This window comes from Asparagus officinalis, chromosome 7 (assembly GCF_001876935.1).
Source record: "Asparagus officinalis chromosome 7, Aspof.V1, whole genome shotgun sequence".
In the NCBI taxonomy this organism is placed as follows: domain Eukaryota; kingdom Viridiplantae; phylum Streptophyta; class Magnoliopsida; order Asparagales; family Asparagaceae; genus Asparagus; species Asparagus officinalis.
Window position 1 is genome coordinate 141,981,229 of NC_033800.1, and position 16,212 is coordinate 141,997,440.

The window sequence follows — 16,212 nt, forward strand, 5'->3', positions numbered from 1 at the left end:
ATAATAAAAAATAATTCCAACCAATATAATCATTTGAGTAGGGATCACTTTTTACACTTTCCAAACAAACAATTAAAGTTATATTTGCAAACCAAACAAGCAATTTATGATTCCAATGGAATAAAAAACAAACAAAGAAAATTATACAAGTGAAATTGATGAGGTGGACAACAACTTTCCAAGTTGTGTCATAAATACACAATTTTACCAACAACAACCAAACATCCCCTAAAGAACGGGGGTGTTTGGTTACATTTTTATAAATTGTAGGAAATGTTGCTATTTTCCCAAAAGTTATGAGCCATTTTCTTGTTTTGAACCAAACAATCAAAATACAAAAAACAAAAAAAATTTGTACTTTTTAACTTCTCAAAACTTTTCCAATATTTTTTTTAAGAAATACAAGGAAATCATATATTGGGTGGAAAACATTTCCTATAATTTATAGAAATGTAACCAAACACCCCCATAGAGGACGACCGGCGAGAGAAACCGAAGGGGAATCTCTGTTTATTTCTATGACTGCGGTACAGTAGACCGCGGGATCAACGGACTCAACCGACGCATGTGATACTAATTTTGACATGTCAATATCTACCGTTTGGCACAAAATCATCATGTTGTTTTTTACTAGATTCTTCTAAATTTGAGTATAAAAATCAGATTTGGTAGTTTTTTTTGTATCAAAATAAAATAAATCATCGGGTTAGCGGATTGTCCACCGAATCCGACTCATTGCTACTTGTACTTTGGAATGTCTAGTTTACAATCTAGCCCTAAAAAAGCTGTCTTTTGTGAGTCTTTACCTTCATCCGTCTCCATTTCCATCATTTCTTCCGCAGGTAAAAATTTCAATATATTTTTCTGATATGTTTTGTGTTTTCCTTGCTATTATTGCTGAGATTTTATCATCATTGAGCATTTCTGAGGCAGTGAATGCTTTAAACCCATGATCAACAAGAAAAAACCATAAATTTATTGTTATAATTAATTCGGTCTCAACATTTTTGTGATATAATTCTCAAATATTTGGCTATTGCTACAACAAATTCTTTAAATGACGATCAATTTAAGGTGGATTCCATACTATTTTTTTGAATATATTTATAAAAAATCTTGAAGTATGCATATTGGAGTTTATTATAATTTATATCATGATGAGATTCTACAAATTTCCTTTTGCTGAATCTAGCTTTGAAAATGCTTAAAGGAAAATTTTTCTCATTTTGCAGCGAGACTCTAAGGCCTCGTTTGGTAGGCGGGAATGGAGTGGAATGGAATGGCATTCTCACTTCCCATTCCTTCATATCAAACAAATTAACTTTTTAGATGTTGGAATGACCATTCCCAGGGAATGACCATTCTCACTTTTTGTGGGAATGGGCATTCCAAGTGAGAAGATAGGGAATGGTCATTCCCATTTAAGAGAGAATCAAATCAGTTATTTATTTTTTAATTATACCCCTATTAATAATAAAAAATAAACCAAAAAATAATGGCTCTTTGACTAAGTATTAGGGAATGTAAATCAGCTTTTCCTTCTTTTTAGCCTGCACCAAAATAAACGCCTCCTATCTTTCTATTCTGAAATCGCCGTGCCGTCACCTCTCCTTCCTTACTTCAATCCCAACCCCAACCCCTCCTCCCCCACCTCTTACTCTGCCGCCTCAACCGCCTCTCGAACCCAGAGCCTCCGACGACGCCTCCACCTCGGCATCGCCTCTTCCACTGAAGTCACCGCCACGCCTGGCATCGCCTTTCTCTTCAACGACCGAGCCAAATAGAACATACACTTGAGAGATAACATGCGCATTAGTATAACATGCACAGAAATTCCCACATACAATCCATTCCATTACTTCTTCCATTCCATTCTCACTTATGTCCATTCTCGCGTACCAAACGAGGCGTAAGTTCTAACCCTCCTCATTTCTGAAAATGGAAGCAATAATTTGTGTATCTAATGTGATCTACTACTCTACCGTGTTTGGCTATGATTTGTTTTCTTTTAAGCAAATTCAAGTCATTAGGCTTTAGTATTTGAAATTCAAGTTACGAGGCTTTAGTATTTGTCAACATAATCAGCTTTGTGGCATATCATTGCATATATAAGAAGTCTTTAAGGGGCTGTTTGGTTCCCTGTTTTTGAGGGAAAGACTCTCTTAAAAGTCTGCCAAAAGTACTAAAATTATCACTTTTTGGCAGGCTTTCAGCCAAAATCGCCTCTAAAAAAGAAGATTTTGGCTGAAAGCCTGCCAAAAAGTGTCACTTTTGACAGGTTTTCAAGAGAGCATTTCCCTTAAAAACAGGGAACCAAACAGCCCCCAAGGGCCCGTTTGGAGAATGGAAGTATTAGAAGTAAGAAGTAGGTTATAGAAGTAACTTTCAAAGCTATGAAGTAGGAAGTAGTGGAAATAGCATTTTTTTGTTTGTTTCATATATTTTTAGAAGTAATGGAAGTAGAACTTCTTCCTCTTCATTTACTTTTTTGTTTGGATAACATTTGGAAATATTATTAGGAAGTAATTTTATCAACGAAATGTTGTTAGAAGTAACTAATAAAGGAAATATTAATAAAAAATTATTTATGTCATAATTAATATGCATTTCAACTACTTTCGAGCTACTTCTGAGTATTGAGGATTGGAAAAATATTTTGGAAGTAAGGATGACACGTAGGCGCCACATAAGCATTTAGGGAAGTATTGGAAGTAAGTTTTTCAGAGAACCAAACATATTTTTTTGTTTAGAAGTAGCAGAAGTAGCATCTACTTCTTTTACTTCAGCTACTTCACAATTACTTTCGTGCAAACAAACAGACCCTAAGTGTAATTTTGTTAGTGTTATAAAAAGCAGCCTAAGCGCCTAGCCTGTCTAGTGTCTAGCCTTTTGAAAAAAAAATGGACCCAAACCCGTACCCGTTACCCGCACCCGACCCATAACTCGCCTAAACAGTTAAACCCTATCTCTCTCACTGTAACTCTCCGCACGCACCGATAGCCGCCTCCCTCTCTCTCTCTCGCTCGACTCGGACTCTCTTGTCATTCGACAGCGCCCCCCCTACCCCCGCGTCTCCTTCACCAGTCCATATCTCTTCGGTCCACTGCCCTCTCCCGCCGCCTCTCCTTCTCTCTCTCTCTAACTCACTCTCCCGCAGGCGCAGCCCCGCCTCTCCCTATCTCTTTCTCGACGTTCTCTCCCTCCCCCGCTGTACCTCTCTCGTCGCCGCCGCTCCCGCAAGTCCTCAACCACGTCCCCCCTCTCCTGCAGTCCCCATTCAGGTAAATTTTTTAATTTTTTTTAAGTTTATGAACTGTTTTTTAAACTTATTTACTGTTTTAATTAGTTAGTTATTTAGTTTAATTAATTTGTCTAATTAAGCTAGTTTTAGTTTAATCTTGTTTGATTTTCGTTAATTTTAGTTTAATATTGTTTGATTTTAGTTAATTTTAGTTTAATCCTGTTCAATTTTAGTTCATATTTATTCACTATTTAATTTAGTCAATTTTAGTTAAATCTATTTAATTAGTTGACAAGCACTAAAGCCTCATGACCTGAATTTGCTTAGGGGGTGTTTGTTTCAAATCCTATAATTTTAGGATATGGATTTCACCATGGGATTTGAAATCCATATGTTTTTTAACATGGGTTGGGATTTCTAAAACTTTGTTTGTTTCATCGATACTTTGGGATTTGGAATACTATAGTTTGTAATATTTTGTTTGTTTCAAACTCAAATTGTAGCATTGCAAATTTTAGAATTTGAAATCCATAGTTGTAGCAAACAAGTTTTAAGATTACCAAAATAATAATTGGTGAATATAAGAACCTTTGGTGAGCTTACCTCCAACAAAAAAAACAAATACAATTCTATTCAATTGGGATAAGCTTAACCTTGGAACGAGAAAGAGATTATGCAGAAGTCAAGCACAGACATAAAGACTTCTGTTTCATAGATCAGCCTCAGATCAGAACTTATCACAACGGTTGCAAAGATTGATATATTTACATTACAATTTGCAAAGAAAATTAGAATCTATAGTTAAAAAGTGGATTATAAACAGATCCGATCAAACAAAATAAACATCAAAGATGAATTTCTGAGTGACACACTCTATTCTCGATAAAATTCTAACGAAAAATAAACTCCCGAAATTGCAAAAGCTTGATAACAAAATCACATGAAACAAAGAACGTCCAGATAAATAAAAGATAAAAAAAGGAACGATATAAATCTGGAAGTTCGACTTTGGTAGATAGACCCCATGGGGTGGTCTCCCCCCCCCTTGAAAATTTGGCAGATTTATCTAGGAGAAATTAGTGAGTCTATTTGAGGGTAAAAGAGTCAAAGATCCATCCAGGAGATTTATCTGCCAAAATCAGACTACACGAATAACAAGTTTCCAAAATTTGATTCTTTTACGGGATCTACGTGCAATTAAGCCTTTCGATATGGCTAGTTATATACATAATATTTTATAAAATTTATGGCATGAAGCATCCAGGACTGCTGAGCTTAGCTTCCCCCCACCCCACCCCACCCCCCATTGTAAGTCTTGAATGTTGCAATGAGTTGGATGTTTCACAATCTTCTTTGGGCACTTATTTAAGTGGTGTTATGACACGTCATGTCATACTTAAACATATAGTGGTGGCCAAGAGACATAAAGTCTGCATCTTAGATTTAAGGAAGATCTAGTTGTGATTACTATAAGAGTTATTTGTGCATAACCCCTCTTGTCATATTGCACTTTGTGTTAGAAGAAATTTAATGTGGTGGCTGCAGTGAGATAGATTAGAGATATAATAGAGGGTAAAGACAGAAGCGTTGTAGAATGAGGGAGAAGAAAGAGGGATGAGAGAGGAGAAAGAGAGAAGATTATTGAATATTGTCTGATTATTTCCTCTCACAGCTGATACAATTATAGGCTATCAGCCCTTGATTATTGCCTAAACAAAAGCACTAATAAAAATAGAAATGTAAAGCAAATTCCTAAATCCTCCCTAAATCCTGCCTAAGGCTTAGCTGTCCAGATTTCCTCTTGCTGGCTGATTTCAAATCAGACCTTAATTGCACTTTCCAATTTTAGCATCATCAGTTCATGATTGAATGCAATTGTATCTCTGTTACGTCTTGTGTAAACCTTTAGGGGCTGGTTTAATTGTGTAACATTAGGAGAAATAGTTACTTTTGTCTTGGATGAAAAATCTCATGCAATCCTCCCAAGTTTTCCTCTTTTCTACTTGTACACTTTCCACAAATTTGGGTTTTTTTTTGCATATGTACCTCCAAAATCTAATATATTTGCAAATTTATCCCTAAAATCTAGATATTTGCAAACTTACCCTAAAGCAAGCATAATTTATTTTTATATTGTTTTTCAAGGAAATATTTGTGGGCGAACCGAGAACAGTAACTCAACAGTACCTGAAGACGGATATTCTCAAACATGCTATTTTGATTGTGGGATATGGATATTGTGTGACAGAAAAGCTCAACTATTGGATAATAAAGAACTCTCAAGGCACTGATTGGGCAAATGGCGGATTTATGAGAGTTTGCTGAGACTCGAGCCTCCCGGAGGATCATGTGCCTCTCATATCGAGAGCTTCCTACCCTGTACTTCTGGATGAGTGAATGTTATGAGGTTTTGTTTCTCTGGACAAGTAAATAATCTGGAATGCAGAAAGTATTGATAAATATAAACACGAGTATTTGTGGTATCAACATGAAATATAAACATATCTATTATTCATTAGAAAACATGTTAACTTAAAAATACTAACTTCAGTGAGATAAGTTTATATTTCATTATAAGTTTATATTTCATGTTTTCTAATGAATAATAGATATGTCAATTAGTCTTGAAGAAAAAGAAATGAATGCATCATATCATGCTATTCTGTGCAATGGGAAAAAGATATTTTTAAATTTACTATGCTTTTATGTATAAGATTGTCAAGCTAAAATTCAGTCCATAACAATTTCAGCACGCAAAATTTTTAAGTTCATAGTGCAACGTCCAGAATCCTGTAAGACCTGGTATTTCTTTCTCATTTATTTGTATTTTGTAGTACTTTATTTCTGTTATCTTTCCTCAAACTAAAGAATAATTTACCTATGCAACAACTATAGGTTGGCGTTGTTACAATATTGCAGCATTTGTCGGTTCCATTTTTCTTAATATAAACTATGGTTGCAAAGGCTAGTTTTATGTTTAATTGAGAGATCAGAACATATTGCATTAATTAGATGTAGAATGCAGAATGCAGAAAGTATCGATAAATGGCTCCAACTTTCAACTATCTTCTCTTGCTTCTCATTTAGACACATTCTTTTAGTTGAAACTGATAAAGTGTTCAGTGTTCCACATAACATGCAAATGTGTCACATTTTTTGCTGGACATTAATTGAAACCCCTTTACCTTCACTATTGTTCACAATTTATTACCCTAGTTTAGTTTACAATAATATTTACATATTTAGCTCCTACATGGTCTTTCGTTTTATCTTTCTTTGACGCTAGAAGTTCATACGCTTCAATATTATTATTATATCATTATTTCGATCTTATAACAAACGTTTGCTACTTCTTTCATTTTAGCTACCAATGCTAATTGTATTATTGTTGCTAGTGATATCATTTTTGTCATTATTATTAATATTTTTATTGTTGTTGTTGTTGCTGTTGTTGTTGTTGTTGTCAATTTCCTTGGTTTAATTTAAGTCTGTAATCTATATTCTCTAATTGCTTGTTCAAATTGGTTGATAGGGTTCTAATCTCCAGTTCTTAAAGATCACCAACCTTTGTACCAAATTGGGGGGTCCTGACCATGCCTATATTACTTTTGAGGTGAAAAATGGTGATGATGGCGGTGCTAAGGTGTATCAAACTCGGGTTGGTATCTTTCCTGGAAGACACATGATCGAAGAGGTTAGACTGAAAGGAGTAAACTAAAGGTAAATTGTCAAGTAAATTAGTTTTTGTAACAAATGCCTTTATTCACATGTAAAAGGATTACTCTTCTAGTTATGCTGGTGAAAAGCAACCATTGACTTTAAGAATTAGGTCTATGTGGGAAGAAAATTATGACTTAATAGCTAATATTTATCTTTTTGAAAGTTTAATAGAAACCTGTACTTGCATATTTTATCTCTTTCTCTCTTTATATGCATGTATGAATCTGTGCTAGGTTGTTTGTATCAATAGGATGGGAACTAACCTTCCTCTTTACTAATATTATGTATAACTGTAGCTTGTAATTGGGTCACTTATGGAATGATAACCCTCCATTTTGTTCATTTCAAATAAAATACTAATTTCTAGTAGTCCATGGATTGAAGAAAGTATTTAAGGACAATGTTATTATTAAATGCTAAAACCCCAGTGATATTCAGATGAAAGTGCAACATGTATAATGATACAAAATCTCTACAAGTCTAAGATTGTCAAAAACATAAGACCGTAATTATGTAGAGTAAATTCATTAAAATATCATTATTAATGAAAATGTCATCCTGTTCAACATAACTTGTAAATTTTCTGCACCACTGTGTTTATGCACCATATTTCCTTTGAGCAACATAGTCAAGACAAATTTTCAAAAAAAGTGGGTTTGCTTGTAGTACAACAGGGAACATCAACAAAGATTATTACAGTCATTGTAAACAGTTTAAGAATAATAATCTAAATGCATCAAGTTTAAGCAATTCTCTGTTAAGCTGAAGGTCTAGGGTCTTTTGTTCCAAATTAATTTATTTTTAATTGGTTAGGCCAGTTACTACATGAATTGTGAATGAACTCTAGATCCAATTCGCATCTAATGCTTAAAATATGAAGAGAATAATTTTAATGAATATGTTCGTTTATGCTTTATTGCCTTTTATTTTGTTTGAGTTAAACATAATTTTTGATGTTAAGGGTCCTAAATAAGTACTGCTTTTATGTGGTGATATTTTCAAACTTCATTTGGCTTCATATGATGTGAAATATAAATATATATCCATGAATATAGAAAATACATTGTCAGAAGAAATAGCTCTAATCTGACGTTTTCATAAGCTTCTTCTAAACCACTTCCTTATGCCCTTAGCTTAACACTGAAGTCCTAGAAAGTAGAATCTTTTTAGCTCCTGCACAGTCACGGTAAGGCTTGCCTAAGTTGCATGTTTTCTTTGCATCTTCAGACTGTAATGCATGTTTCAATTCAAATGCAAATCAAGTGATAAATAACATGAATAATATAATATTGTTGGCCAAATTAATGAGGTTCATCCGGACAGGCCTATTGTCTGGGCCTTGGGTTTTAGTAGTATGATATGTCAGCAATTGCTTATAAGTGATTTCTTATTATTGCAAATATCTCAGGTTTTTCTTAATACTTTGCACTGAGCTCTTCCTCCGGTTGCGGAGTCAAATCGACTATTGGTGTCTCCAAGTCGTCAGTTGAGTTATCTTCCACTTCTAAATAAAGGAGGGAAGCACGCCCTTTGCAACGGTGACCTGGTGTGAATCGCTCGTCACAGTTAAAACACAACCCTTTTGCTCTTCGATCTTGCTGCTCGGCTGCTGTTAGTCTACGAATAGGGAGTTTATTTGTTGGTTGTGACATGGCAGAAGCTTCAGGCTGTGATTGTGGGTTTGGGCGGGCAACCCAAGGTCTTGGTAATGATCGGGTGTCAGCAAACTGATCTTCGAAAACTCGAGCTAAAGCAAATGCATCATCCAGATCGCGAGGTCGTTGTGCTGTAACTGCACGCTGAATTTTGGGTTGGAGTCCAGAAATAAATGAACTCTTTAGGATATCAGGTGTAAAGCCAGTCACTTTACTAGCCAAAGCCTCAAACTTATTTTGATAGTCGACCACTGAAGCTGATTGTGAAAGCTTCATTAGTTGACCAGCTGGGTCAGTGTATTCTGATGGACCAAATCTCTTATTCAGACCAAAGACGAAAGTGTCCCAATCTGTAAGACGGCCTGCTTGAGCCATGCTTTGGAACCAACAAGAGGCCGGTGTGTCGAGGTGCATGGAGGCTAGGAGTAACTTGTCTTCTTGTGGTGTTGCATAGTACATGAAGTACCGCTGAACGCTAAAAAGCCAATCAGCAGGGTCGCCAGAGGAAAAATGAGGGAATGTCAGACGAAGCTTGCGGTTTGTATGTCTCCGGTTGAGGTTCTGGTGTGCGGAATGTTGAGTGCGGGACTGGGCCAAGAACACTTGATGAAGGTTGATGAGGTGGAGCGGAATTAGCTCGTATTTGCTCGATCATTGTGGCCAAGAAACGTTGTTCCCGTTCTTGCTCACGTTGCTGTGAAAGTTGGTCACGGTTTTCAAAAGCTGTGTTGAAACTGCTAGTAGTCTCTCAAAAGTGTCATCCTCTGTGTTTGTGTTGTGTGTTCTAGTCTGCGGTGCCATTGAGGAGGTTGAGGAAGCAACGAAAGCACCAAATTGTTAGAAGAAATTTAATGTGGTGGCTGCAGTGAGATAGATTAGAGATATAATAGAGGGTAAAGACAGAAGCGTTGTAGAATGAGGGAGAAGAAAGAGGGATGAGAGAGGAGAAAGAGAGAAGATTGTTGAATATTGTCTGATTATTTCCTCTCACAGCTGATACAATTATAGGCTATCAGCCCTTGATTATTGCCTAAACAAAAGCACTAATAAAAATAGAAATGTAAAGCAAATTCCTAAATCCTCCCTAAATCCTGCCTAAGGCTTAGCTGTCCAGATTTCCTCTTGCTGGCTGATTTCAAATCAGACCTTAATTGCACTTTCCAATTTTAGCATCATCAGTTCATGATTGAATGCAATTGTATCTCTGTTACGTCTTGTGTAAACCTTTAGGGGCTGGTTTAATTGTGTAACACTTTGGAACTTACTACCCCTATAGTTTGATTTTGGCAGATAGACCCCTTGGATGAAATTCTTGACTCTTTTTCCCTTAGACTCAATTTCACCTGGGATAATATCTGCCGAAATTTTCCCATGCAAAGGAGTCACGAAAACAAAATCACCCGGCCAAAATCAATTATTGGGGTCATAAGTTCGAATACGCGACACTACAGGACTAATAACCTCCAAAGTATGATGCGACAAGGGGTCTATGCAATCAAACCACCAAACAAAAGAAAATTGAGAAACCAATGCATATCCAATAAAAATAGCATTTACAGTTTTAGAACTAATTTTTCTCTTCTTAGGTTCGGGAATAGCTAACTTAGTCAAGCAACCCCAAACTCGGAAGAAGTTCAGACTAGGAGTTCTCCCCTTCCAATATTCATAAGAAGTTATATTAGAAGTTTTGTGGGGGAATCCTATTTAGAATGAAACAGGTAGAAAGAAGAGCTTCACCCCAGAGATTTGCAGGTGCTCCTAAACTAAGTAAGATAAAGTTCACCATGTCCATAAGGGTTTTGTTCTTTTGTTCAGCTACCCCGTTAGACTGTGGTGTATAGGGAACAATTACCTCATGAATAATTCCATGTTCTTGGCAATATTCAGTCATTTCATTTGAGGTATACTCCCCCACGATTAGATCTTAAAATCTTGATCTTCTTTTCAAGTTTGTTTTCAGATTCGGTTTTATACACCTTAAACCTATCTAAGACTTTATCTTTAGTTTTGAGAAGATAGGTGTAACAATATCTGGAGTGGTCGTCTATAAATGTCACAAAATATCTCCTACCCCTCGGGTGAGAACTCGGTTTGAGTCACACATCACTATGAATTAATTTGAGAGGTTTGGAGTTTCTAGTTATAGACTTTAAAGACTTTTTAGTGTGTTTTCCTTGAACACAAATCTCACACTTAGATGAGGGATCATGAGATGCTTTAGAAATGAGGTTCAATTTAATCATTCTCTGTAAAGTTTGGAAATTGACATGTCCAAGTTGTTCATGTCAAACATCATATGACTCAACAATTTGTGCAACAGAAGACTCAGAAATTTTATTAGAACTGGAATTGATTACATTTAGTTTAAAAATGTCATTACAGATAAAACCTTTTCCTATGAATACATTACTCTTTTTTTACAATCCTATAGCCCGCTCTAAGGAGAAGAGATTCACTAATCAGGTTGCGGCGGAGAGAAGGTACATGATGAACGTCTTACAGACTCAGAGCTTTCTCAGAAGTCTTAGTGAGCTCTATACGTCCACTTCCTATTATTTATTTAGTGGAGTTATCTGCTAAGCTTATGCTTCTTCCACGTGATTCCTGATAAGTTAAAAACCGTTTTTCGGTGAGGTAGGAAACCGAATTCTGTGGGTTGTAAACGTTTTCGATGAACGTTGAAAACCGATTGAGATAGTGGAGTTCTCCTCGAGAGTGGGGAGCGGAGACGTAGGTCGAAAGGACCGAACTCCGAGATCACATCTTGTGTTTGGTTGTCTTTTGTGCACTATCTCATTTGCATAGTTATTCATGTTTACATTACCCATGTTTTAATTACATATCTTTGCCTATAAGTTGTATATCATACTTGTTAGGATATAATTGTTAACGAGTTTTAAATTGGCATTAAATCAGATTAGATTAGCATATTATCCTATTCACCCCCCTCTAGGGTAATTTCACAAATCCCCTATGGAATTACAAATTCTATAATTTTGGCATTTGAACCAAACACCCTCTAAAAGAAAACAAATAGAAGGAACAGAATATAGAAACAGCAAATGACATTTTCTTTCAGCATTTTTCCAATTAGTAGGATGCTCCACAGAACAATAAATGACATTTAAATAAAGGGATATCCACGGTAATGAAGGAAATTTTATACACTATAGCTATGGGATCAGGTATGTGTACGTGTCAGAGTATTGCTCAACCATGAAACATATCCAAAAGATACCAAATTGAACTATGAATATTGAGAATTCGAGATGGATGAGCAATTGTATAAGAACATAATTTCAGGATACCAAATTGAACTATGAATATTGAGAATTCGAGATGGATGAGCAATTGTATAAGAACATAATTTCAGCAAGGATGACATGAGAAGAAACATATAGAATTCGAGATGGATGAGCAATTGTATAAGAACATAATTTCAGCAAGGATGACATGAGAAGAAACATATTTCGTAGGCGGGTTGATGAACAAATAAAGGTGAACAATACAGGATCATAACTGAATGATGCAGAGCCAAATGGGGAAGGAAAAAACTCCAATTGAAGCTTAACACTATGAAAGGCTAGTTCGCTGAGTTCAGAATATCATCCTTAATACAGAAAAATTCATATGAATGACACGAAAGAACTAAAATAGGACATTGTTCATGTTGGTTTTATTGCAGTACATTACATAATTTCATTAGAAGGAAGAAGAAACAACATACTTCCACTAGTATAACAAATCATTTAAAGATAACATCATTATACAGTTTCGATATGAGCATTGGGGAGAGCCAGAAGGACCAAAGAGGATGATAGAAATAGAATTTTGTTCCATGTAGATACTTGTCCTAGCGAACAAGCTAGTAATGAGCGTAAGAACTATAAGTGACTACATATTTTGCTTCGAACTGCTTGCTGTTGCAACCATCTTTCAAGATGAAAATATCAAATTAGCTCAGACATCAAAGAATTAAATTCAAAATTTAACTGTATTTCTCTTTTTGCCAGATAGAATGCCAAATTTCCAACAACAAGAAGACACGACAGCATTTTAAATCATTGTTAAACCAAGTTTGTGATTGACCAATATTTCACTTAGCATACGCCATATCTTTTTACACACGCTCTCTTACATTCTTGTCACATTTTGGAGAAGCACATTTACTCTGAAAACTTTTAATGGGAGTCTCATGCGTACTTCATTTACAACCTAAACTGACTATTGACCAATAATCATGGCAAGGCTGGAAGCTCAACTTTATCGAAAGAAAAAAAACTAACACGCCCATGATCAACAAAGAAGAACTTTAAGGGGATACCATTGTTCTTTCGCTGGAGCTTTTCTACTTCTACTCTTGAGGTTGGGCTATCTCTGCATGTGTAACTCCAAACAAATCAGCCGAAAAGTCAACTACAGAACCAAAATTTCGGGAAATTAGGTAATTGTTCACTCATGCTTCTAGGAGACAACATGAAATTTGAAACCATTAAATTCACCTTTCATACCTCAAAATAGAGAGCACGAAAATAGGTTCACCAGGAGAAGATTTTCTGAAATTGCTGTTAGGCAACTACACATCAAATGCTAGCTTCATTTCCACAATCTGGATATCTATGAATCTCGTAGATATTTCTTCTTTCACTACTTGGTTAAATCTTCCATTTGAGTCCTGTACGTCCTCCAAAGAATTTGAACTACAGCAACTCTTCACAGTCCAAGAGATACCATGGCGACCAACAATATAACCAAGAGACTTTAAGTGCCTGTAAGCCTCAAAGGCCTCCCAAGAACACCCAGCCTTTCCACTTGCAATCTTCTTGTAAATATCATTCATATTAAGAGATGTTTCATTGCCATCAGAGAGTAGTAGTGCCCCTCTTTCAGCAAGAAACCTACAACAAATATAATAAGTTGATTTACTAAAAATTAGAGAGTAGTAGTGCCCCTCTTTCAGCAAGAAACCTACAACAAATATAATAAGTTGATTTACTAAAAATTAAGCAAGTGATGTGAAAATGCACTCAAAACTGGAACTTGGAAATTGGAATTATTAGAACTTGGGTTATTGTATACACCATCATATTGATGAATACAGCTCTATTAAAACAAGAACATTCTAAGGATGAAAAAGACAAAGATTTAACTTCTCACACTGTCACATCCTGGGCCCATAAGCCCATTGGCGCAAAGCAAGAAATGGGACATATTGTAGCGTGTTATTTGGCTCCAACCACAACCAAAATAGACTAGCTGATGCTACACTTGTTGAGTCTTTGGCTTTACCATATAAACAACTCAACGTCTTACTTTCCCACCTATGTGGGACTAAACTCTTGGGAATCACATATACTAATATCAATCAGAATATGCTAATTGTGTCCAGTTGTCAAAAAGAAAAAACCTCATAAAAACAGAGCTAAATGGTGTTATAATATAGCAAGTCAAGATAGACTTTTATCACACTAAATTTTTCATAAACGTTGTATGAATCAACTACGACATAAGACCTGCTGAATTTGTAAAACTATATCTCTACCACAAGCTTTCATACCACCTCAAAAATTAACAACTCCTATGTGTTTAATAAAACCTTCCACCCAAAGCAGGTTTTATTGGCTAACAATGTATAACAACATTAATACCCTTATGGCAAATGAAAAAGCCATTTACATGATGGTATAAATTTTATACAAATAAATGGGTCCGATATGAAAGGTGGAACAAGTAACAGATATGAGGTTTGAACCTAGATCTCCTAACATCTTAAAATATCATAAGCCAATGTCGTTGACATGCTAATAAGATAAAAACATATTACTAAAAATAGGAATGACATATTTGCGACTTTATGCAATATAATATGGAAAAAGAATTATGATTCAGATTGACTATTAAACTTTTTATTAAGTTGATAAAAGTTTAATAACCATTTGACAAAAACATATATCTAGCGAAAAGTGAAAAAAAACAAATATAAATATAGTCATGAAGGAGTTAGCTATGTTTGAAGTGCAACAGGTAAAGGAACCACAGGCTACATATAGAAGGTAGTTTTTTTTAATTATGGGAGGGTGCATACTGACGGGTATAAGAACACAGCCTAGGAAGCAAAGATAAGTTAAAATGAGAAATGAAAAAAATAGTTTGCTTTAGTGGAAGACTATAAAGAACTTATAAAATACTGTGAAAGCACAAATGTAAATTCCTTTGAAATCATGAAGCTTTTGTGAAGTGTATAACATAGGTGTGACTCACAATCCTGTGGTTCCCAACCTCATCCAAGCCTTCATCTCTTATAAATAAGTTGAAAACGAAAGAAAAGATATCAGAACTAATATTACCTGAATTCACTCAAGAATCAAGATCCATAAGTCATGAAAACTGAGTTCTCAAGGAATTACATTAAGAAAATAGCCAATATAACAGGTTGATATTCGTTAAAACGTTAATTCAAAAAAATATTAAAATTCATAAATTGAAATCTAAATGCAAGAAAAAGCTACTATGATGGAAAATTCGATGTCACAAACTGAGAATAAGTCAGCAAAGATATAATGTGTCTAATTCTATTAATACAAAAATATTAACGAGAAACAATCATAATATAATAATACTTCAAACATACAAGATCTCTTCAATGTGGCAATAAAGCTTGTCATTTCTTGTGATCCCTGTAGTCGTCCACAAGCTTCCCTTCTTCTCGAGAATCTCTCCCATCCCTATAACCTCGTCCCATCGAGCTATCGAGACCTCCTTCCTTTAAAAAATTTCAATAAAAAAGAAATGTAAAATACTTCATGGGGGAATTTAATCAAACAGGTTGTGGGCTTTACCTGAATTGGAGTTTGGATGAAGTGGGCTTGGTGGTAATGGAGGATAGAAATGGGTTTTTGTGGTGATCTTCTCCCTCTTCTTTTTGGACTCCTCAGCACTGCTCAGTGTTGATGCTGCCATGATCAGTGAGAAAAGGTGAAATCGGTGGGGGAGTGCAGTTGGATTGTAGTAGTCTTATAAACGACTTGAGATTGAAAATTTCAAATGATGAACTAAAACAGTTATCAAGAGCTAATTAGAAAGAAATTTAAAAAAAGGTACAATGTGTAATCACTTCTCTTAACATTCAAAGTAAGTCTGAAGTATACCCACCAAATGCGCAAGTTATATACCATGCAGTCTCAGCACAAGAGGCGATGGCAGATACTAATCGGAGAGTATTTAATTATTCAAATTATAATTATCTATTCTTGTTAATGGCTAAGATCACACAGTCAATCGTATCCAGAAGAGGACATGTTCGGCCCAGACCGTCACCGGAGTGAGGTAGAGGAGATAGATGAATGAGGAAGACTCATTCCCCAATTTTATGTTTGGTTCTTGAATTGAGGTAATTAATCATGTTGCACAAGAAAAGAACCCATAAGAGGGCGGGGACCGGTTCCCCCGTGATTTTTTTCGACGATCAAGTCAGCTGGTGAACTTGAGTGGTGAAAGTTAAAGAACTCTATGAGCTCTTGTGTGCAAGTATTTTTTGCAGGGGGAAGGTCAAGAACTGTTGTCGTTCTTATGTGTCTAGAGTTCTCTCTTCAGTGG

General features: G+C 35.6%; 1 protein-coding gene and 1 pseudogene across 10 annotated transcripts in view; one reads left to right on the forward strand and one right to left on the reverse strand.

Moving 5' to 3' along the window:
* LOC109850868 overlaps positions 3,192 to 16,212 on the forward strand; it is a 19,161-nt gene continuing 6,140 nt past the window's right edge. For 2 of the 10 annotated variants that reach the window (XM_020420953.1, XM_020420955.1), the window contains exon 1: positions 3,198 to 3,281. The gene's annotated coding sequence lies outside the window, so the exon portion shown is untranslated. Of the gene's footprint in view, positions 3,282 to 11,122; positions 11,144 to 12,864; positions 13,061 to 16,212 lie in introns of those variants that run through there. The other 8 variants (XM_020420954.1, XM_020420947.1, XM_020420948.1 and 5 more) reach the window with 8 other exon arrangements.
* LOC109847883 lies at positions 12,998 to 15,576 on the reverse strand (annotated as a pseudogene).